This window comes from Entelurus aequoreus, linkage group LG05 (genome assembly GCF_033978785.1).
Source record: "Entelurus aequoreus isolate RoL-2023_Sb linkage group LG05, RoL_Eaeq_v1.1, whole genome shotgun sequence".
Lineage (NCBI taxonomy): Eukaryota > Metazoa > Chordata > Actinopteri > Syngnathiformes > Syngnathidae > Entelurus > Entelurus aequoreus.
Window position 1 is genome coordinate 58672526 of NC_084735.1, and position 22918 is coordinate 58695443.

Here is a 22918-nt window from a genome sequence, read left to right on the forward strand (position 1 = left end):
AGTACAGTAATTTAACAATAAACTCTAAGTATGTGTTTTACTGCCATCTAGTGTCTACTTTTAAGTCTGTGTGGTCTAAAAAGAATATTAGTTTTAAATTTTTGGTTGAAATCCTGTGATTTTTGAAGCTAAAAGTTACAACGAAAGAACATTTAAAACATTAAAGAAGTACAATAATTTAACAATAAGCTCTAAGTATGTGTTTTACTGCCATCTAGTGTCCACTTTAAATCTGGGGGGTCCAAAAAGAGTATCAGTTTTACATTTTTTCGTTGAAATCCTGTGATTTTTTAAGATAAAAATTACAAGGAACATTTAAAACATTGAAAAAGTACAATAATTTAACAATGAGCGCTAAGTGTATGTTTTACTGCCATCTAGTGTCTACTTTTAAGTCTGTGTGGTCTAAAAAGAGTGTTAGTTTTAAATTTGTTGTTGAATTCCTGTGATTTTTTAAGCTAAAAGTTACAAGGAACATTTAAAATATTAAAAAAGTACAGTAATCATTGGTACTTTAATCTTTAATCTTAATCTTTAATCTAAAACATGAGCTCTAAGTATGTGTTTTACTGCCATCTAATGTCTACTTTTAAGTCTGTGTGGTCTAAAAAGAGAGTATTGGTTTCACATTTTTTGTTGAAATCCTGTGATTTTTAAAGCTAAAAGTTACAAGGAACATTTAAAACATTGAAAACTAATTCATAAAATCTCAAATTGATTCAATGTTATTAGAAAAAAGTACGCCCAGCAACAACTTTAAAGCTTTAAATCCACCCTCAGCCTGCTTTAGCATGGATGATAAGTTGAATAGTTATAACAAGCATATGGTGTGTGATTATGTTTATTATAATCAGTTTGATCTCTTGTTGCTGCAGTCATCATGACGCACAAAGCGGCCTGCCCTTGAAGCTTGATTGGCGGCGTCCATGTTGTCGTCAAACAGGTGAAACGCCAGGTGTGTGTCATCGCGCGCTGGAGTACATTTGGACTCACTCTGCTCTGAGGCAAACTTCATTGTGTTCTCTAATCTTACCCAAGTCTTCAGCACGTCCTGTGTGTTCAGGACACACCTGGATGACGCACGCTACCTGGCAAAAGTCCTGGAACAACAAAGGAGGAGAAGGAAGGAGCAAGGTGAGGCACGGCGTGTGAGCCTGCGTACATCTTTTGTCTTTCAGTCATTTGAAGCTCTCGCATGACCAGATCAAATGTTGCACCGTAACCACAACAACATGAACACCAATACACAAGTATTGTGTTGTGATTTGAACCTGGAAGTTATAGTGTAAATATGCTAGAATATACATACAAATAAAGGAACAGTTATCCATGGCCTGCAGAGGATGTGAATGATTGAATGGAATGTGGACATTGTAACTTGTGGAATATTCCACTTTTTAAAAATTGTCTTGGGGTAACAGGACTGACTGAAAATGACAGAAACACCACCTAAGTGTGTTCTATTTTTTTCTGAATAAAAAAAAGTTCAAGTATGGTTGGGATAAGAAGTAACACAAATATGTAAAACAATATATAGCATTTATGAACAATTGAAATGATTATATTTTAATGTGAAGTTTAACTTTAAGAAGTCAGGACAGACACAAATGTTACTTTTCCAGTGTTCTAGGTAGTTTAAAATACCATTTTAAATTATATCTATTAATTTTGCAATCAGATACATTTGCAGGACACTTTTATTGAAATGTATATGAATAATATATATTTGACAGTTATTTTGATTGTGTATTTATCCTTTTTTTTTCCTGAGGAAGAAACTTGTATTGATTCGGTGGAATGTCCCGTTGGTTTATATTTGTTCAGCAACGTAAGGTTTTAGTAAAATGACACATGTTTTTTTTAAAATTATAAACCCCTGCTTTGACTATACAAATGATGATCATTTCAGACAATCATATGGAGGTTGAGTAAGTATACTGTACATGTGTAGGCCTATCCTGATACAATATTGACAATATTCAAACAAACTTGAACCCTTCGGGCGAGCAAATATTAATATCTACATGTGAACGAGGCGAAGCATGATATTTAAACAGTTGGACTTTCCATTTCTATTTTAGTGTAAGCGATGTACACAAATTGTAATGTGATACATGTGGAGGATCTTTAAAAAGCATTTAAAGTATTTTTATTGACATGTTTTTTACTGTGGAGATCACATAAAAATACTGTACATAAAAATGAAAAGGTGGATGCCACTTGGATACATTTTCTACGTGAAAGAGGCTAAAACATTATACAATGCATGTTAACAAATGCTAAACTATCTGAATTACTTTTCTTTTCTGATGAAATATCTCATAAAAAATGCATTCCTTTTATTTGTAACTCTTTCATCATCTTCTTTTTTCCATCCATCCATCCATCCATCTTCTTCCGCTTATCCGAGGTCGGGTCGCGGGGGCAGCAGCCTAAGCAGGGAAACCCAGACTTCCCTCTCCCCAGCCACTTCATCCAGCTCTTCCAGGGGGATCCTGAGGCGTTCCCATGCCAGCCCAACGTGTCCTGTGTCTTCCCCGTGGCCTCCTACCGGTCGGACGTGCCCTAAACACCTCCCTAGGGAGGCGTTCGGGTGGCATCCTGACCAGATGCCCGAACCACCTCAACTGGCTCCTCTCGATGTGGAGGAGCAGCGGCTTTACTTTGAGCTCCCCCCGGATGGCAGAGCTTCTCACCCTATCTCTAAGGGAGATAGGGTGTCTCCGTCCGGGGTCTCCGTTGTGGTATTTCAGGCTTCATAATGCGCCACACATTTTCAATGGGAGACAGGTCTGGACTACAGGCAGGCCAGTCTAGTACCCGCACTCTTTTACTATGAAGCCACGCTGTTGTAACACGTGGCTTGGCATTGTCTTGCTGAAATAAGCAGGGGCGTCCATAATAACGTTGCTTGGATGGCAACATATGTTGCTCCAAAAACTGTATGTACTGTACCTTTTAGCATTAATGGTGCCTTCACAAATGTGTAAGTTACCCATGCCTTGGGCACTAATACACCCCCAAAGCCAGCATCACTGATGCTGGCTTTTAAACTTGGCGCCTATAACAATCCGGGTGGTTCTTTTCCTCTTTGGTCCGGAGGACACGACGTCCAGTTTCCAAACACAATTGGAAATGTAGACTCGTCAGACCACAGAACACTTTTCCACTCTGCATCAGTCCATCTTAGAAGAGCTCGGGCCCAGTGAAGCGTTTCTGGGTGTTGTTGATTAATGGCTTTGACTTTGCATAGTAGAGTTTTAACTTGCACTTACAGATGTAGCGATTAACTGTAGTTACTGACAGTGGTTTTCTGAAGTGTTCCTGAGCCCATGTGGTGATATCCTTTACACACTGATGTCGCTTTTTGATGCAGTACCGCCTGTGGGATCGAAGGTCAAGGGCATTCAATGTTGGTTATCCAGCTTCGTGTCAACATAGGCACACAAGCTTGTGATCCCGGCGCCGCTATACATAGTTTGTCTGTGTTAGTGTTTATAATAACAATATCACTAAAACTTGGTCAATATTCAAGTCATGAAATGTAAATGAAATATTGTTGGCACTTTTTGGATGTTTTTTTTATTGGGTTTGATGGGCGGAATAGAGGACCTCACATTGGCTCTGCTGTAAGCGGACTTTTATTTTTGTTTATTTACGAGTTAGAATGCATTAAAAAAAAAAACATCCGTCGTCATGTCTTTCATAATAATTGTGTACGCAAAAATTCAGAAAAAACTGCAGTTCTTTAACTTTCTCTGTATGTTAGATTGTAATGAAAGGTGTCACATATTAATACTTTATGTACTTTATCTACTGTTCAACATGACAGATAAATCATGTATTCAACTTTCAAGCTTTATGTTGTTTACAGTAATTTATGTGGCCGTGAATTCATTGAAAAGTAAATACCACTAACTTGTGTAAAAACTGAGAGTAAATATTTTGTGCCACTCGGTTATTGACTATTAAGTTATAAAGTTTCACAAAGTATGAATAATAAGCTGAGTCAAGGGTCAGACAAATGATCATGACTTCACACATAACTGTCCACATTTTCAAGTGTTTGACAACATTTGAATGTTGCACACTGAAAATAATGGGAATACATTTGCATGTGTTATCAAGCTAATAGAGCAAGTTTAGGACTAATGTTATATTGTTTTCATGAAAGCTTATTATTTTGGATAAATTAAGTCATCAAATGTGAACAAAGGGACCCAAATAAGAGCATTAAGTTATTAAACAAATAATGTGTGTAAAAAAAAAGTGTATTTTGTTTTAAATATGCTAATTGCTTTATATTTGATATACATGTATTTATATATTTCTTTAATTTGATTTATATGTAGCTCTTGTGTTGTATGCCTTTATTCTACTTTCTTTAAATTGTTGAACATAATTATATGATTTTTTTAATGATTCAGTAGAATGTAATTCTGAAGTTAGGTATTAATTGTGATAACATAAACAAAAACACAATTGTGTGACTTACATCTAAAGGAGATAAGTGTATGTATAGTTAGTATAGTATTTGCGTGTGTGAGTGTGTAGATAATACAGTAATGCGTGTGTGTGCATAGCCAGTAGATGACTTGTGTGCGTGTGTTTAGTCAGTAATGTGATATGTGTGTGAACATGCATTAGATGAGGTTTAATTGTGCTGTATAAATTATATGATAATATACATAATCTATAAGATATATTAGCTCCCTAAGATATATAAAAATTAAATAAGATATATAAAATAAATAAGATATTTACAAAAAATAAGATACATCAAATATGTAATATAACTAATATACATTAGATCTATAAGATATAGAAAATATATGGCATGTATTAGATTTTTTAAGATATATAAGGTACATAAAATATACAAGATATTTAAAATAATTAAGATGTATTAGTTATCATTTCAGAGCTTAAATTATACGGACGTGCTGTAATGAAACAACTGGAAACATGTGATGCATTACATTGTATCGTTTGCATGTTCTAAATAAACTGAAACTGAAACGGAATTTCAACAACAAGATGTTGATTCTTTATTAACTTGTTTTTGTAGGAAGTCCAGGGAAAAAGACATCATTGATAAATAATTCATGTGACATACAAATATTTAAACAACATAAAGATGAATGAGCAAACTTTAATGACGGGGAAAAAACTTCACAATTCATCCGGCTGTTATTTATCTTTTTAATAACACACTTTTTGCTTGGAAAAAAAAACAAAAAAAACTTACAAAATGTCACATATCATAATTATGATAATAATAATAAAATACAGCAAACAAAAACATAAAGCAAGAGGAGAGAGTGGAGGGGAAAGGTCAAAAGTCAAGTGAGCAGCTGTCAAAATATTATGTGTTGTAATGACACACACACACACACACTTGTATTTGTTACATTTTTGAGACCTCTGAAAAATGCCTACCTCTTTAGGACCACCCTTTCTAGATGTATAAAGATTTGTATATACAACATTAATAATATATAAATAATATGCAAATATAAAAAAGGTAAGCTTTTAGTTATCTTTTCTTTCATTTTTTGGTTTGTAATTGGTTATTAATCTTCATTACTTCAAGTTATTACAGTATGTCTCTATATACATATTTATTTTATTAATTAATTTTGGCCAAAAGGGGCTTATTTCAATTTCTTACACACACACGTGTTATTACATATGTTGGCCTGAGGGGGAGCACTTCAACGTTTTACACACACTGGTTATTTCATATGTTGACCAGAGTGGGAGCACTTTTAAAACAGACACACAGTCAATTTGAAAAATCCCTCCTTTTTGGGACCACCTTAATTTGGATAGATTTCCCCACCAGGGGTGCAAATGAGACATTCTCTACTAGATGCTATGGTTTTCCCTATTGGGACCATGATTGGAAGGTACTTATCCTTGTTGATGTCTCAAGAAGGGTAGAAATACAAGAACACACACACACACACACAAGAACAAACAGTTCCACATTTGCAAAAACCTGACATGTCAGCAATAATAAAACATTTTGACTGTTGTGATAAAAGGAAGTTTGTCCGTCACACTAACAGAAAACGAGAAGCGGTGCAGAAAAGCGACCTTTAAGGGCACAAAAAGAGTGCGGTGAGATGAAAGGGCCGAGATGTCAGACAGCCTACAGACTGTTGTCGCCTTGCAGATAACAGCCAACACCAGTCTGATAAGCTATGTGACAACACGGCGTGGACGCCAGCACACACACAAAAACACAACACAAGTGTTAATAATAATAATTATTGAGTCGCTCCAGCACACGCGTGGTGTTTTTGAATCTCGCTCTGCTGGCGGCGCCATTGAAGGCAAGTGCAACGAGTTCATTCGTGGGTTCATGTGAGGTAACGCCACAGACGAGCCTGGTTCCCTTTCTCCCTCCTCTCCTCTCCTCTCCTGCTGCAGCACGAATGCAACATTTGACCGTCAATAAAGCCCACGTAAAAAAACAAAAAAAAACACACATTTGACTGTCAATAAAGCCCACGTAAAAAAAAAAACACACACAAAAAACGATCCGCACACCCACGTAGCATCTTCCACGTGATTGTAGCGTGTCGGGACGCTGACTCACGCTCTTCACTTCGGCCAGACAAAAGAAAGTCACGCCATCGTTGATCCTTCCGTGAATCACGTCCACGCCGACAAACAAAAGTCCGGCATTAGGACGCCGTGTCCCGTCAACAATGCAACAAGGCGGGACGTATTCACCTGACGCTCCTTTGCTCCTGGAGGTCTTGGCGTCATTCGAGCGGAGAGAGGACATATAACCTGCCGTGGGCCGGCGAGCTCCATGTGCAGGACAGATAGCGATCAGCCGTAATAAAACACGTCACAACCCCCACCCCCTTTCAACGCCCTCCCTCCTAACGCCCCCGCTGACCTCAGCCCTGCCGGTTAGATTTCTCTCCGGTTACCAGAAAAAAGGAACATTGTTCTTTACCAAACTTAACTTCGCCTTTCTCGTCCCACGTAAGGGCGTGACAAAAAAAAAAAAAAAATTAGCGACAAAATAACTGTTCTTTTTGTTTCGAGACGCCGTGTTTTTTTTTTTAGGTTTTTTTTATGGATTGTCATCAGTTGGGTGGGTTTGGAGTGGGCTGCCCCCGCCCTGGTCGAGTTCAAGGGGGGCACCGAGTGCAAGTGCGTCTATGTAAGAAGCCCACATGGGAGGAACCCTGCTAGCAAGAAGTGCTATGACGGAGCGTGACTCAGCACGTTACTGTACGCCCACCATTATTACCACTCGTCTAACATTGATTTCTTTATTATTATTATTATTATTTTAAATTTTTTTAAGTAGAATTTAATCATAATGGTGGAAACAAACAAGCTTAACTCTGACAAAGTTGTTTAAAAAAAAATAAATAATAATAAAATAAAAACAGAAGGTAAAACCGAGAGAAAGAGGCTAAAGCGAGGGGCAACATTCCTTCCTGCGCACGCATGCGTCAATGAATAGAGGCAGTGAGTTTTTATGGGGAGGGGGGGCTCCAAGGCGCCCCTGTACTTACAGTTGGGATCCCCTCTCTGGGCGAGCTTTGGCCCTCCTGGCGCTTTCCCCCCCTTAACGCTGTCTGCAGTGCCGCACCCACCCGAGATAGGAGCCTGAGGAGGGAGGAGGAGAGACGAGGAGACGACAAGAGGGGGGGAGAGGAGACGACAAGAGGAGAGGAGGAAACGCGAAGGACGCAAATCACATAACATCTTTGTTACTCACCGACCAAAAAGGAGGACTCGTCCTATTGTATCTAAACACCAGCGCACACAATATCAAAAAATAACACACAATTATCATATTCTTGTAAAAAAAAAAACCTAGGATAAAGCTGTGTTCCTAGCAGATGTATTCACACACTCTCACACTGCTTCCCTATCTCTCTCTCTCGCTCACACACACACACACACGCGCGCGCGCACATGCGCACAGTGGTGCGCGGATGAACCCGTTCAACTCCTCGGTGGCGGCGCCTCCTCCGGTGCCGCTGCAGTGAGGAGAAATGAATGACTTCTCAGAAGCCTCACATTTATCACAGGCGGTTCCTGTCAGAACTGGTTTCAGCCAATTAATGAGGAAGTGAGTCCACCGAGCTGTGTCATCACTGGCTGGGAGCTGCGGGTGGGGGGCGTGGTCAGCGTGGGGGCGCCGCTCCTGTAAGACGGCCCATATTAGGAAAGTCTTGACAAGAATTAACTGACTACAAATTCAACTTTTTGTGGTTTTGTATTATTTATTTATTCACTATTTATATTGTTGTATAATGATACAAAAACAATCACTATATATATATATATTTTTATATATATATAGATATATCACTATATACACATAAATATATGTATATATATTTATCACTATATATATATATATATATATATATATATATATATATATATATATATATATATATATATATATATATATATATATATTTTTTTTTTCTCTCTCTCTCTCACACACACACACACACACACACACACACACACACACACACACACACACACACACACACACACACACACACACACACACACACGCACACACACACACACACACGCACACACACACACACACACGGAGAAGGTGACAACATAGGTTGTAGTGTCCAAAGTTCATTGTCATCTGCAGCCGGTATTGTTTGTCATGTGATGATTATTATTATTTGAAACGTGACCACACATTAGCATTTGAATAGAACATACATGTCTCAAAGAGGTGGTTTCTTCCATTTGATTGATTGAATTATTACATGTACTAAAATATACATGTACTAATACATACAATACACGTACTGAGACAGAGGTGTCCAAATATTTTCAAGCAAGCTTTGCATACCGAAAAAACAAAGCCATTTTGATATTGTTATTACACACATACTGTACATGCATACATACATATACTACATATGAATATATGTATATATACATATATATACACATACACACATACATATACATACTTTATATATACTTATATATGTGTATGTATATACACACATACATATATATACAGGTCTATATATAAATAAATAAAAATGTTCAGCCTGTGCTAAAGGTGACAAAGCGTATTATTATTATTATTTATTAATATTGAAATGTAATTTTTTTTGTCATTATATTACATATTTTTGCTCTTTCCAACATTTCAATTTTTAAAATTTTTTTGTTTGATTTGATTTTGAGAAAATGCTGCTGGCCAACAAACAAACAAAAAATAAATATCCTAACATATACATGTACATTTATACACCGTATATACATACTTCACTTTTCCACACATTACAGTAGCTTTAAGTGATGATGTTTTTACAGAATTAAGAGTTAGAAAAGAAGAGAAAGAAGTAAAAAGTAGTAGACAAAGGGTTTTTAGAAATGGCGGGCGACTCATCTCGGACGCGATGATCAAGAGTGAGTCAATACTTCTGAGTCACATCAAGCTCGTATTCATTCAACTAACAACACAAAAAGGAGCAGTCTAAACTTCTTCTTTTTGCTCCTAACTCACAAATGTTTCTTCAATTTACCGACAAAAACTTCTGTGACCGAAGCAAAAATATGGATACTTCAAAACACGCTGTGAGTACTAGTATTTCAAAGTTGGTCTTCATTTGTGTGTAATACCCTGCTAGTATTGTAAACTTATTGTTATTATTGTTATAGTAATTGTCAATTTATTTACACAATGTATTGAACTTTCTGAAAAAAACTCAACTTGAAGTAAGAATACAAGAACACTTTTTCCTATTTGAGATATTTAGTTGTAATCAAAATGCAATACGATATAATAACAGAATAATATGTATGTGTATGCACATATTTATGGAATTTAATCTGACAATTTTCACACTGATTTGTTTTGATTTTTGTAAAAAAATAAAAATAAAAAAAAGACTGTAAAGAATGTGTTTTTATTTGATTATTCTTTTTGTGTTAAGTGAAGAAATGTGGTGTCATAAACTCCTGGTGCATTACACAACATTTATATTATATATTTATTTTTATTTATATATTCTACTGTCATGAGTTGAGGATAAAAGTGTTTTTTTAGGAAATACAGTATGTAGGTACAGATGAATAAAGCATTTATTTAGACGTTGTATGAAATAGCAAAATTCCACCACTCATTTACATTTTACTCAATTTATGATGTATAAAATGTAACCAATCTTACTTTTTTAATCAAAGGGTTCTGTAGCTTGAAGAAGATACAATAAGAGTGATCATATAAAACATGTATAATATGTGCAAGCTATAAGTAATAAATAACCTTAAGTTGCCAAAAGAGACTAGCAGAAAAAGTATTTTTTCTCATCAAAAGGGGAGAAAAACAAGTTGAGGTCTAAACATACTCTAAAACATTTGTATGCACAACATTGTGTGTATTTGTATGTGGAATCAAAGTATGTAAAAAAAAAAAAAGGCTTGAAATAATATCAAATATGTATCAGTTTAAGAAACAGTATAAGCATATGGTGTTTTCAAAATACAACAAAGGAGAAGAACTGTACTTAATATCGTGTCAAACACTTCATATTTATTGAACATAATTTAGATCTAGTAAGTTTAGCTTCTTCATTCTCCCTTTTTGTATTTGTTGAACTGTTTGAGTATTAATTGTTTATTTTGAATATGATCCCAATAAACCATATTGTTTTGTAATAATTGAGCGTGAAGCAGTCAACCCCATCTTTTTTTATCACGTATTTGTAAAAAATCCTCTAAATGTTTCATGTAGCAACACCAGATTTAACTCTGACAACTCGATTATCCCAAAAAATAAATGAAATAATTTTCTCTTTTTCAAGCATTTTTTTGCTGTTGATTTTGTTATTATTATTTTTTCTACCATCATATTTGACATTTTCCCTCTTAATAAACTGAAGAAAAATTAAGGCATAATTTTTTAAAAAAAACCCAAAACAAAACAAACAACAACAACACAATATTGTCTGTGTGTTTGAAGTGAATTGAATTGAATTCAACAATAATGTAAAATGTCCAAATGTGATCCAAATGTATTCAAGGATGCTATTTGTAAATAAACATATTTAATGAATCCAACCCATAGCACTGTGTAATGTATTGCAGGTATATTCTATTTGCTAATGTCTATATAAGATACAATGAGAAACTAAATGCTATTAGTGATGTACAGTTACAGGTTACACATACAGAATGTCATGAAAAAAAAGCATAATGATCATAGTGATTGTGAATAATATGTTGGAGCCTTGATCTTTTCATGGAATAATTATTAGCTCTTGTCATACCAAAATGTATTTCAGCAAAACTGCAAAAGGACAGTTCTGCATAATCAATATTTTTCAAGGAAATATAATCTATGAATACAGGATTTAATTTACTGTAAAATTCATTTAAAAAAAAATTTTCATGACGTGTGCTGATTGACCTGATCACTGACGTATAACAACACACCTTCCAGGTAAACATCCACACTTAATGTCAAAGAGTGGACAACATAAATTGTGTGATTAATATTAATTCATACATAATTAATGCAATCATTTTTGATCATTCACATTAGCAAAGTTTTACAACCCTAATTTTTAAATGTTTGTGTTACTTCTTATCCAAACTATACTTTAATATCATGTTAAAATGTACGCTTTAGTTATTTTCATTCAGTCCTGTTACCTTAACACATGACATAATATTCCTCCATAAGTCACTTGGTCCACCAGTAGTTGCATCGTTCACATTCTCTGCAGAGAAGGAACAATAAAAGTAAGTTTATAAATTGTTATGTATATTCCATCATATATACAACACTGTGACGGGGGTTTCAAATCTCAACACAGTCCTGTTACATACATTATTATTATTATTATTTTTAAATACATGTTTTTGTTGATCATTGTAATGTTTTTAGTGTCAACATGACATTAGTGTACATGCCATAAGGTTATATTTAATCTAAAATGTCACTCCTGTTACTTTCAGTGCTGTTATTAAAATGTGTCATCTTCAGCTTCGGAACCCTGTAAAATAAAGTTGTGTGGGATGAAACAATGAGTATTTTGAGTCGTGGAATGTGTGTTTTATCACATTTATAGCTTAGTTTTTATTACATTTTTTAGAGGGAACAAATATACATAGATGTCATAAGAATGTGCTGTAAATGTATGTTGGTTGAAATAATCCAACATTTAAAAGGAAAAGCAATAAGAAACACAAATGAACAAGTTCTTTTTTCCCCACTCTTCTAGTACTTATCGGCCAAAAGGTGCTTCTATACCAAAGATAAATATTGTTTAAAAAAAATATAAATTAGTAGTCCGTTTCAGTAATTTTTTTCTTTAGGTCTTCCCTCCAAAATTGATATTTTATCACATTTAAAAATGAAAAAGACATAAATTAGTTTATTTGGAGAATTACAACAATCACATGATTCAACAAATGTTTTTTCCACCTTAATCATTAATAATAATAATAACATGTCTCCGCTTCCTTAAGTCTCGTGACGTTTATTGCAGGCCATTTTTTCGGTCTCCCTATTTTTTAATGAACGATTACTTCCTGCTGCTGTTTGCGGCACCTGCTGTTTGATGCGTCCCAATTCTGTGTTTATTTTGTAAAAACTACATTCCAAACGCCGTGAGTCAGACATCACCTTTGACCTGTGGGCTCCTTCTAAAGGCCGCCACCTCTAATGGTATTCACTCACACAAACACACGAAAGCATGCTTATGATGGACAAGACAACCCGAGACACTTGATTTATACGAACAAGACATAAAGAATCGTTCGATAATCCAATTATTGAAGGAGGATTTCAATAGGATGAAAATGATGAGTCATGTTAAATAGCGTCATATCTGTGTGTGTTCAAGTGGGGTTTTTTTCTGATGACCTCATCACCAAAGCATGGGGAACCGTGAGCACACTCCTGGCAGGAGATGTTTATCACGTCCATATCATAGTTTGAACAAGAAACATCTCAACTTCTCCTGCCTGAAGATGCTTCACACACAAAAGCGAGGGACCGGTCAGTCAAAATGTGGCTTTTAGCACATACATTTTTTTTCTAGAAACTTCTATAGCTGATGAATGAAATGTTGTTAGCTTCTACACTAAAGGTCATCAATACAAAAATCAATAATATCCATACCAATGTTTATTTTACCTTTTTTTACACTCAGAGAAAACAATTATAATTGTTATTTCAGACCACGGAGTAGGGACACTTTTATTTTATGATATATGTTTAACCTTCCACACAGTTTTAACACACACACTTATAAACACTTCTTATTCTGTTCAGTTTATTTCGAACATACAGTTGTATGCATCCCATATTTCCAGTTGTTTCATTACAGCACGTTCTAAAAGGAGTCTTAAAACTCTTCATACTGTCTAAAACCTACTTCATTTTAACATGAAACTTCAACGGGTACTCAAATATTAAAGATAGGATAGACCTTTATTGATGCCACAATGGGGAAATTAAAGGCCTACTGAAACCCACTACTACCGACCACGCAGTCTGATAGTTTATATATCAATGATGGAATCTGAACATTGCAACACATGCCAATACGGCCGGGTTAACTTATAAATTGCAATTTAAAATTTCCCGCCACACTTCCGGTTGAAAACGTCTAGATATGATGACGTATGCGTGTGACGGAATCAGTTGATGCGGAAGTATTGGTACCCCATTGAATCCGATACAAAAAAGCTCTGTTTTCATTTAAAAATTCCACAGTATTCTGGACATCTGTGTTGGTGAATCTTTTGCAATTTGTTTAATGAACAATGGAGACTGCAAAGGAGAAAGTTGTAGGTGGGATCGGTGTATTAGCGGCGGACTACAGCAACACAACCAGGAAGACAGAGATGGATAGCAGACGCGTTAGCCGCCGAACTCACCTTAACTTCCTCCGTCTCGCCGACCGCATCTGTGATCGGGTGAAGTCCTTCGTCGCACCGTCGATCGCTGGAACGCAGGTGAGCACGGGTGTTGATGAGCAGATGAGGGCTGGCTGGCGTAGGTGGATAGCTAATGTTTTTAGCATAGCTCTGTGATGTCCGGATGCTAAGTTAGCTTCAATGGCGTCGTTAGCAACAGCATTGTTAACCTTCGCCAGGCTGGAAAGCATTAACCGTGTATTTACATGTCCCTGGTTTAATAGTATTGTTGATCTTCTGTCTATCCTTCCAGTCAGGGATTTTTAAAATTTTGTTCCTATATGCAGTAAAGCACAATGCTATCACGTTAGCTCCGTAGCTAAAGTGTTTCGTCGATGTATTGTCGTGGAGATAAAAGTCACTGTGAATGTCCATTTCACATTCTTGACTCTCATTTTCAAGAGGATATAGTATCCGAGGTGGTTTAAAATACAAATCCGTGATCCACAATAGAAAAAGGAGAAAGTGTGGAATCCAATGAGCCAGCTTGTTCCTAAGTTACGGTCGGAGCGAAAAAAGACATGTCTTGCACTGCATTCTAGTACTTCACTCGAACGTTCTTCATCCACAAATCTTTCATCCTCGCTCAATTTAATGGGGTAATCGTCGCTTTCTCGGTCCGAATCGCTCTAGCTGCGTTGAAAACAATAGGAAAATGTGAGGAGCCTTTCAATTGACTACGTCACGCTACTTCCGGTAGGGGCAAGGCTTTTTTCTATCAGATAACAAAAGTTGTGATGTTTATCGTCGTTGTCCTCTACTAAATCCTTTCAGCAAAAATATGGCAATATCGCGAAATGATCAAGTATGACACATAGAATGGATCTGCTATCCCCGTTTAAATAAAAAAAATTCATTTCAGTAGGCCTTTAATATGCTACTTTAAAATGAATGTACTCAGTGAAGTGGCAAGGTAACACTTCTACTTTGATTGTGAGCCGATAGTAGTTTTTATTCTCTTGTCTTATTTTGCACTATTGTATGAAATAAAAGTAATGTATTATACAGTATACAAGTTTAATTAGTTATGTGTCGCAGCCCGTATCTTGAAAAACTTGTATTGTGAAACATCGTCAGCCATTGAAATGGATTAAGATCTGTTACGTTTTAGCATTGTTGCGGAATTTGTGACAGTAGACGATGTGCAGTTAAGAAGAGTATTTAAAGTTCATAAATACAAAAATGGAGTGCAGCGAGGAAGTACACAGAAAGCGCAGCGAGCTGTAACAAATACTAAGCAATGAAAGCACACCAAAGAGAAACAAACATGAAACATTGTTCCAGAAGCAAGAGGCAGCTGAAGCTAGCATATAAACCCTCTTGATCAGCGATCAGGAACAGGTGAGTCCACTGATCGCCAATCAAGAGAAGGTGATGGAAACAATGCTCAGGGACAGGCAATGAAGTCGCTGCAAAGCAACACACACAAAACAGGAAGTCTAAACTAGAATACAAGTACTAGACATGAAGTACAACACCAAACATCCGACAATACAACACAAAACCAAAACGAGATATGGCCTGGTTGACAGGTCATGACGGGAAACGACAGGTGGCGACGGCGAGTGGAACGCCGCTGCTGCTGGTGAGGAGGAGAGACGAGAAGCGCAGGATCCGCGCCTGGATCCCGGGCGCTGCTGCTGTTGGCGAGGCCGGCGTCCACATCTGTGGCGGCAATGGAGATAGACGTAAGCCGTTGAGACCAACACCCAGGTCCCAGGCATTGCTGCCGTTGGCAAGGGGGATGTCCTTGGATTGGCAACATCCGTGGCAGACGAGGAGGTGGAGCTGGCGATGGCAGTGGTATCTGGTGAAGAGCCATCGGAGGCTGAGCTGAAGGTGCGGCGGATCCACTGGAGGTGAAGCTGAAGATGGTGTCTGCGAGGGACCCACAAGAGGCGGAACTTGAGGTGGCGTCTGTGGCGGAGCCACTGGTGGAGGAGTGAAGGTGCCGTCTGCGGTGGACTTACTGGAGGCGAAATTGAAAATTGCGTCTGCGGTGGACACACTGGAGGCGGAACTGGAGGTGACGGAACTAGAGGTGGCGGAACTGGAGGTGGCGTCTGCAGCGCAGCCACTGGTGGCGGAGCTGAAAGAGCCGTCTGTGGTGGAGTTACTGAAGGCGAAGCTGAAGATGGCGTCTATGGCGGACTGACTGAAGGTGCAGCTGGAGGTGGCGTCAGCGGCATACTCACTGGAGGCGGAATTGGAGGTGCAGTCTGCGGCTGACCCACCAGCTGGTGGCGGAGCTGGTGGCGTCCCCACTGGCGAAGAGGCGGGCGGCGGGCGAGCTGTGCATCCCCAAATGGATTCCAGACACTCTACCTGGCTGGAGGAAGAAACTGGAGCCGCTGGTACAGAAGCCAGTAATGGGCAGATGGAGGCTTGGAGGAGGGTTGTTGCTAAGGTTTTCCACAGAGTTTGAAAGGAACAGGAACAGGTGGTGCCAAAGCCTTAAAGTTTGCGCGGAGCAGGAATAGGCAGAGCTTGGGATTTGAACAGCCAAGGTGCGAGTATTGGCAGGGGCCGGGTTTTGGGAAGTCGGGAACTGGGCTGTGCAAAGCTGGGGAGCTAGTGCTGGCGCTTCAGTTATTTCGTAGAGCTGGTTGGTTGCTCTAGCCAGAGAGAGAGAAAGTCCACGCCGACAGTGTCGCAACGTGGGCACGTGAATTCGAGCATCAAACACACAGCAGCTTCTCCATATTTTATGTATAAATGTTTAGATATTATTTTAAAGTCATTGGCTGGTGTTATTGACTGTTTTTGCTTCAGTATGGCGCAGACTAGCAGCGCTAAGCTCCAACTGTTTCACCCAGTTAGCGAGCTACATGCGCTGTCATGTTTTTGATGATTTATTTCTTCCTTCCAATGCTTGGAAAACAACTCTTATGTTGTTTGGATACTTTTAAATTAGTTTCGGGCGATACTACACATTTGGGTATCGATCAAATACAAAGTAGTGACAAGGTCAGTATTGATCATAACAATGCTGATACAGATACTTCACATTTTCAACATCATTGAATGATTACAGTTCTGATCACAATAATAAGCAGACAAAAAACACATATATACTATTCAAGTTATTTTGTTATTATCTATTATATACTATTAAAATGGGCAGCCTGCTGGCGCAGTAGTTAGTGCTCGTGCCTCACAGCGAGAAGGTCCCGGGTTCAAATTCCGGGCTCCTATCTGTGTGGAGTTTGCATGTTCTCCCCCTCACTGCATTGGGGGATAGGGTGATGGATGGTTACATTTTGTTCAAAATAAAGTCAATAGTGCAAAATAATTAAATATTTGCAAAAATTACTACTTTATTGGCTTTATTTCCTGAGTTTGTAAACAATAACAAAAACCAAACAAAAGTATTTTGTGATAGTAGAAAATGTTAATCAAATCGCTGTAGTGTCAACCCTATACTGTCACCACATTATGTATCGTTACTGTCGACATCTATATCAATATGCCTACATCTGTGGATTGGCCACAAACTCTAACTTAGCGGTTAGCATGGCTTCATGTCGCCTCCTATGGTGTGTAGTGTATAGCATGTTTAGCTTGTCTTGGTCCACAAGTGAAAATGTCCTTCCATACTTTTTGATACTACATTGTTGGCTTTGTTTTAACAAAAAAATCTCACGATATATTAAACGTATGTTTTTTATTGGAATGGAAAGGAATGATATTTATTGTCGTTGCACAAACACAATGACATTTTGTTTCCAGCACAAACCTGTTCAAGATTACGCAAACAACATTGTATAGGGTCACTAGTGCACTCAAAGAACAAATTTGGAAGATCAAAATAAAAATTAAAAGGCATTAAACACATTGAGATTTTCTTGCTGCACTCAAAGAACAATTTACAATTGTATAAATCACATATATGCTATAATCCAGGATTAGGTTAGAAGAAAATAGAAACAAGCATTGTATCAAATGCTTTATGATTTAGAAATGACTAAAAACAATACTATGGCTAAAAGCACACAGATAAGACATGTAGCAGGTAGAACACACATTGCTAGAGATAAAACACAAATTGTAGCAATTTGTTACACAATTCAGTCATTTCACTTGTATTAGTTTGCGCTACGTGGGAGGTTTTGACCGCTGTAATATTTGGCATCAAACAAAGCAGCTACATGTGCACAACGGGAGATTGGTTAACTATATTACCTTTAAACTCCTCGTGCAGGTCTGGATGCTTGTTATTGAAATATTTACCTAAGTTTGAAGTACAGGTGGTAAAATTGCCTTGTCACCTTTGGCGAGGCATGTTTTAAAGTGTCACCTTGATCAATAGTTTTGAAGCCCAAATACCTCCATATTGCGCTCCACGTACCCTCTTCATCAACCAGTAGAACTGCCTTTATTTGCCATTTTCCCTCTCCCCACTGTTTCTGCTTGTGCGCTCTGTGAGTGTATGTGCTGACATACTAAAAATGCTCCTGCACTCTGTATGTCACCACAGCAAGGCAGTACAGGCAGTAAAGTACAGTTTTTAAATCATTAATACCGCGGTACTTTATTAGTATACCATCCATCCATCCATCCATCTTCTTCCGCTTATCCGAGGTCGGGTCGCGGGGGCAGCAGCTTAAGCAGGGAAGCCCAGACTTCCCTCTCCCCAGCCACTTCGTCCAGCTCCTCCCGGGGGATCCCGAGGCGTTCCCAGGCCAGCCGGGAGACATAGTCTTCCCAACGTGTCCTGGGTCTTCCCCGTGGCCTCCTACTGGTCGGACGTGCCCTAAACACCTCCCTAGGGAGGCGTTCGGGTGGCATCCTGACCAGATGCCCGAACCACCTCATCTGGCTCCTCTCGATGTGGAGGAGCAGCGGCTTTAATTTGAGCTCCCCCCGGATGGCAGAGCTTCTCACCCTATCTCTAAGGGAGAGCCCCGCCACCCGGCGGAGGAAACTCATTTCGGCCGCTTGTACCCGTGATCTTGTCTTTTCGGTCATAACCCAAAGCTCATGACCATAGGTGAGGATGGGAACGTAGATCGACCGGTAAATTGAGAGCTTTGCCTTCCGGCTCAGCTCCTTCTTCACCACAACGGATCGATACAGCGTCCGCATTACTGAAGACGCCGCACCGATCCGCCTGTTGATCTCACGATCCATTCTTCCCTCACTCGTGAACAAGACTCCAAGGTACTTGAACTCCTCCACTTGGGGCAGGGTCTCCTCCGCAACCCGGAGATGGCACTCCACCCTTTTCCGGGCGAGAACCATGGATTCGGACTTGGAGGTGCTGATTCTCATCCCAGTCGCTTCACACTCAGCTGCGAACCGATCCAGCGAGAGCTGAAGATCCTGGCCAGATGAAGCCATCAGGACCACATCATCTGCAAAAAGCAGAGACCTAATCCTGCAGCCACCAAACCAGATCCCCTCAACGCCTTGACTGCGCCTGGAAATTCTGTCCATAAAAGTTATGAACAGAATCGGTGACAAAGGGCAGCCTTGGCGGAGTCCAACTCTCACTGGAAACGTGTCCGACTTACTGCCGGCAATGCGGACCAAACTCTGGCACTGATCATACAGGGAGCGGACCGCCACAATCAGACAGTCCGATACTCCATACTCTCTGAGCACTCCCCACAGGACTTCCCAAGGGACACGGTCGAATGCCTTCTCCAAGTCCACAAAACACATGTAGACTGGTTGGGCAAACTCCCATGCACCCTCAAGGACCCTGCCGAGAGTATAGAGCTGGTCCACAGTTCCACGACCAGGACGAAAACCACACTGTTCCTCCTGAATCCGAGGTTCGACTATCCGGCGTAGCCTCCTCTCCAGCACACCTGAATAGACCTTACCGGGAAGGCTGAGGAGTGTGATCCCACGATAGTTAGAACACACCCTCCGGTTCCCCTTCTTAAAGAGAGGAACCACCACCCCGGTCTGCCAATCCAGAGGTACCGCCCCCGATGTCCACGCGATGCTGCAGAGTCTTGTCAACCAAGACAGACCCACAGCATCCAGAGCCTTAAGGAACTCTGGGCGGATCTCATCCACCCCCGGGGCCTTGCCACCGAGGAGCTTTTTAACTACCTCAGCAACCTCAGCCCCAGAAATAGGAGAGCCCACCACGGATTCTCCAGGCACTACTTCCTCATAGGAAGACGTGTTGGTGGGATTGAGGAGGTCTTCGAAGTATTCCCTCCACCGATCCACAACATCCGCAGTCGAGGTCAGCAGAACACCATCCTCACCATACACGGTGTTGATAGTGCACTGCTTCCCCTTCCTGAGGCGGTGGATGGTGGTCCAGAATCGCTTCGAAGCCGTCCAGAAGTCGTTTTCCATGGCTTCCCCGAACTCCTCCCATGTACGAGTTTTTGCCTCCGCGACCGCCGAAGCCGCACACCGCTTGGCCTGTCGGTACCTGTCCGCTGCCTCAGGAGTCCTATGAGCCAAAAGAACCCGATAGGACTCCTTCTTCAGCTTGACGGCATCCCTCACCGCCGGTGTCCACCAACGGGTTCTAGTATTACCGCCATGACAGGCACCAACTACCTTGCGGCCACAGCTCCAATCAGCCGCCTCGACAATAGAGGTGCGGAACATGGTCCATTCGGACTCAATGTCCAGCACCTCCCTCGTGACATGTTCAAAGTTCTTCCGGAGGTGGGAATTGAAACTCTCTCTGACAGGAGACTCTGCCAGACGTTCCCAGCAAACCCTCACAATGTGTTTGGGCCTGCCAGGTCTATCCGGCATCCTCCCCCACCATCGCAGCCAACTCACCACCAGGTGGTGATCGGTAGAAAGCTCCGCCCCTCTCTTCACCCGAGTGTCCAAAACATGAGGCCGCAAATCCGACGACACAACTACAAAGTCGATCATGTAACTGCGGCCTAGGGTGTCCTGGTGCCAAGTGCACATATGGACACCCTTATGTTTGAACATGGTGTTTGTTATGGACAATCTGTGACGGGCACAAAAGTCCAATAACAAAACACCGCTCGGGTTCAGATCCGGGCAGCCATTCTTCCCAATCACGCCTCTCCAGGTTTCACTGTCGCTGCCAACATGAGCATTGAAGTCCCCCAGTAGAACGAGGGAATCACCCGGGGGAGCACTCTCAAGTACTCCCTCGAGTGAATCCAAAAAGGGTGGGTACTCTGAGCTGCGGTTTGGCGCGTAAGCGCAAACCACAGTCGGGACCCGTCCCCCACCCGAAGGCGGAGGGAAGCTACCCTCTCGTCCACCGGGTTGAACTCCAACATGCAGGCTCTGAGCCGGGGGGCAACAAGAATTGCCACCCCAGCCCGTCGCCTCTCACTGCCGGCAACGCCAGAGTAGAAGAGAGTCCAGCCCCTCTCGAGAGAACTGGTTCCAGAGCCCTTGCTGTGCGTCGAAGTGAGTTCGACTATGTCTAGTCGGAACTTCTCCACCTCGCGCACTAGCTCAGGCTCCTTCCCCCCAGCGAGGTGACGTTCCACGTCCCAAGAGCTAGCTTCTGTAGCCGAGGATCGGACCGCCAAGTGCCCTGCCTTCGGCTGCCGCCCAGCTCACATCGCACCCGACCTCTATGACCCCTGCTATGGGTGGTGAGCCCATTGGAGGGGGAACCCACGTTGCCTCTTCGGGCTGTGCCCGGCCGGGCCCCATGGGGACAGGCCCGGCCACCAGGCGCTCGCCATCGTGCCCCACCTCCGGGCCTGGCTCCAGAGGGGGGCCCCGGTGACCCGCGTCCGGGCGAGGGAAATCTGGGTCCATAGGTTTTATTTTTCATTGAGGTCTTTAGTATACCGTACAACCTAATTGTCACGATATAATGATAATATTAAAAACTCTATTGTCGCCTAAATTTATATCATTTAAATCGTATATATATCCTTAAATCGTACTGTTGTTGCCCAACTCTACTGGTTCCTATCCTTTCATCAGCTAGATTTCCTTAAGGCGGGGGTCAGCAACCCGCGGCTCTAGAGCCGCATCTTTAGAGCTGCCCTAGTGGCTCCTGGAGCTCTTTCAGAGATGTGTGAAAATGGAAAAAGATGAAGAAAAATAAATACATTTTGTTTTAATATATTTTCTGGAGGAGAACAAACAAGACACAAACCTTCCTAATTGTTAGAAATCCCACTGTTTATATTAAACATACTTCACTGATGAGAGTATTTATTTGGCGAGCGCCGTTTTGTGCTACAAATTTCAGCAATCCTTGAACTCATCGTAATTTGTTTACATGTACAACTTTGCTGCCACAGAAAGACGTGTTTTATGCTACTCCTTCTTTGTCTCATTTCGTCCACCAAACTTTTTATTCTGTGCGTGAATGCACAAAGGTGAGCTTTGTTAACTTGTGTGGAATGCTAATCAGGCATATTTGGTCAGTGCATGACTGCAAGCTAATCGATGCTAACATGCTATTTAGGCTAGCTGTATGTACATATTGCATCATTATGCCTCGTTTGTAGATATATTTGAGCTCATTTAATTCCCTTAATGTCCTCTGTGTATTTAATTAATATTTGCATGTCTCATGACACATCATCTGTATGTAATATTGGCTGCATTTCTGATAGTTGTTTGTGTGCCATGTTGTTCCAGATTACAGCAAACGTTACCCAGCTCGCAAAGATTGTAATAAATCCATTAGAAGAAGAAAGCCTGCCGTTTCCTTAAACTTGGACACACACATTTAAACCTTTGGCCATTCTGAGCCAGTAATTTCCAGAAGTAATCTCAACCTGGCAGAAGCCTCCATTTTACTAATGATTTCCAATGTTGCAAAAATGTGTAGAATAAAAAATTAAATCCAACATTTCTGTCAACGAAGATTTGCCTCAGCCTTTGATAGTGGGCTAATATAGACACTTACATCATGTGTTGCCTTCAGTATATAAGACTTCTAATTTTTTGCGGCTCCCGACAGATTTTTTTGTTGTTGTATTTTTGGTCCAATATGGCTCTTTGAACATTTGGGTTGCCGACCCCT

At 40.3% G+C, this 22918-nt stretch overlaps 2 long non-coding RNA genes across 2 annotated transcripts in view; one reads left to right on the plus strand and one right to left on the minus strand.

The window, feature by feature from the left end:
- The first annotated feature begins 896 nt into the window (after positions 1-896).
- On the plus strand, positions 897-15570 carry LOC133650799 (uncharacterized). The gene is made up of 3 exons (XR_009826300.1): positions 897-955; positions 1039-1134; positions 15492-15570. It is a non-coding gene; the product is annotated as an uncharacterized LOC133650799 (long non-coding RNA).
- Positions 8153-22918, minus strand: part of LOC133650798 (uncharacterized) — a 105675-nt gene continuing 90909 nt past the window's right edge. Inside the window, exon 4 of the long non-coding RNA XR_009826299.1 lies at positions 8153-8182. This is a non-coding gene — a long non-coding RNA (uncharacterized LOC133650798). The remainder of the gene's footprint in view (positions 8183-22918) is intronic.